Here is a 2,654-nt window from a genome sequence, read left to right as displayed (position 1 = left end):
GTCCAGTTTATTTTCCAGAGAGCGAATGTTTGAGAGCATGAGTGATGGAATCGCTGGTCTATTGGGGTTAGCCCTTAGCCTAGCTCGTGTGCCTCCACGCTTGCCACGTTTCTGTCCCCTCTCACACCGCCGGCTTCGCTGTATTGTGCGGGTAGCGTCAGTAGGCGAGGCCGCGGTCTCGGGGTTCGGCTTCAGCAGCAGACAGAGGCCTTTTAGCTTCTCAGTAGTCTCCGGCGAAAGCTGTTGTTTGTTCACACTGCCGATTTCCAAAAGGTTCTTTCAATCATAGATGTGTTTCCGAGTGTTTATCTAATGGTTTTACGATAAAGTCAGACTTTTGAAAGACAAGGAAATGAGACTAACAGACATAAAAACACAGTTTTTGGGACCCGGAGTAGCCGCTGCGCCTGACCGCGCTGCCATCTTGGATCTGCACCGCCATCTTGGATCATCCATCTTCAAATTGATCTTTAACAGATCCCTGGAGCTGTGTGAAGTCCCCTCCTGCTTCAAACGCTCCACCATCATCCCTGTACCCAAGAAACCAAAAATCACAGGACTTAATGACTACAGACCTGTTGCTTTAACATCTGTTGTAAGGGAAACAGATCAATTTAGCTCAAAGGGAATCATTTAAGATTTTAAAGGGGATTTGAACAGAATCAATGTTTCACGGCTGATCACTGAAAACGGCCCGCGATCCGAACGCGGCGTTTTATAACATCAACTCTGAATGGATAGATACCCAAGGCTAGTGACAACACAGATAATTCGCACAGTAACAAGATCGCAGTTTAAGACATGTAACTTGTTCAGCCCCAAAACAAAGATATTCTTTGTCCAATTAAATAAGGCCTTATTAGATAAATCTAAGAATTCCTCAACTTAACGAACAATTAAGCACACGCACTATACCCTTCACAACAAGTGCAGGAAGATTAGAACGTTAGGACAGAGTGAGTTTTTAAGAGAATGAACAATGATGAAATTCCCAAGTTACAGCATAGTGACACTGCATAGACATGAACCGCCTTCACTCAATTAATTAACCCTCGCTGCGTTTCTCCATGAGGTTTAAAATTATATAGATAACACCAGGTTAGATCAGAGTTGGTCTGGAAGGTTACTTGCGTTGCTGGTTCACGGGGTCTCCCTTTGTTGGGTCGCGGAAAAGGGGCGCTTTCCGAGGGTTGCTGATTGGATGGAAGTTGCAGTAGTCGTTGAAAGGTGACGGTTTGTGGAAGCCCGTCGCGTTGGGCCGTTGGTGTGACGATGCGGAGTAGTTGTGGGAGGTGTTGCAGTTACAGGTGGGCCACGCGGAGGTCAGACTCGGCGACACGCGGGTTACAAACTTAACTCAGGAGCATGAACTCTCAACACGAGAAAAACGAAAAGAAGAAGCTAACAGTAACCGAATACGACAAGGTTAAAGGTTGACTCGCGATAGGTGTGTGTTTCTCTATCATCGTGGCTAAGGTTAGCAGCAGGCGTGCGGTGAGCATGCGGGCAACCGGCGCTCGGAGGAAGTCTAAAAGTGATGGACCAAAGGAATGAATAAAGTAAAGCTACAAGCCCGCTGACTGACGCACAAGCAACGCTTTGTTAAAAGTCAAAAGCTAAAAGCAAATTGGTGGGTGCCTGAGTATTTAAACGGCCTTTTGGCCACACTCAAAGTGTACTTGACCAATTAGATCTTGTCTTGCAGGGGTGTGCGATATTGGTCCTACCCATTCATAATAATATGTTATCTTATCAATCACGTGAGTCCGAATTTTCCCGCTCTTGCAGGTTAATTCTGGACATATCTATGATAGAATCTGATACATTTGACACATAATGATGGTCAGAAACGTTTCAAGCCAACAAAGAAAAGATTCGAAAACACATACTAGCATGAATATGAATACCTTAAGTATTCATAGTTAAGGTAATTAAAAAGTGCCACACAATAAGTGATTAGAACATGATAGTCAAATGTCGTGGGCATAGATGATATGGATTTAAGAAATGGACTGATATTCTTTTAGAAGTCTTTAGTGTTCATCTGTAGATGAACACAAAATGAAGATGAAGACAGTTTCTCTGCTTTTCTTTGACACAAGGATGTTCTGTGGAGACCAGAAGTTAAAAGGTCCCCTTAGGAATTTCAGTCTGGTTCTGCTAGGTGGGGGAAAGTCAATCCAACGATCTTGTTTACTCTCATGGGTTTACATGTGATGGTCATGCTGTGCATCTCTTTGACCATCAATCTGGATTACTTGCCCCAAATTTGACAATCTCTTCTCTGAATTGAAATTGTCAATAATTGTTCTAATGGTGTGAATGTTGAAAGCTGTTCTGTGAAAGAGCTGGTTGGTTATCTTGCTTCAGACTGTGGTGCTAGGAGTTGATTTACAACATGCTGTTACCTTTCTGTGGAATTCAGCTCCTCATGTTTCAACCATGCTCATTATCGAATCTTTAATTTGTCTGGTTCGGGTCTGATACGCTACACTGTGTTCATGAAGTCATTTGAGAGACTGGTGCTGGCCTACATGAAGGACATTACTGGACCCTTGCTGGACCCCCTGCAGTTTGCTTACAGAGCAAACAGGTCTGTGGATGATGCAGTCATTATGGGATTGCACAACATCCTCCAACATCTGGACAAACTA

The sequence above is a fragment of the Cyprinus carpio genome, chromosome A7 (assembly GCF_018340385.1).
Source record: "Cyprinus carpio isolate SPL01 chromosome A7, ASM1834038v1, whole genome shotgun sequence".
NCBI classification, from domain to species: Eukaryota; Metazoa; Chordata; class Actinopteri; order Cypriniformes; family Cyprinidae; genus Cyprinus; species Cyprinus carpio.
This window is presented reverse-complemented; position numbering follows the sequence as displayed.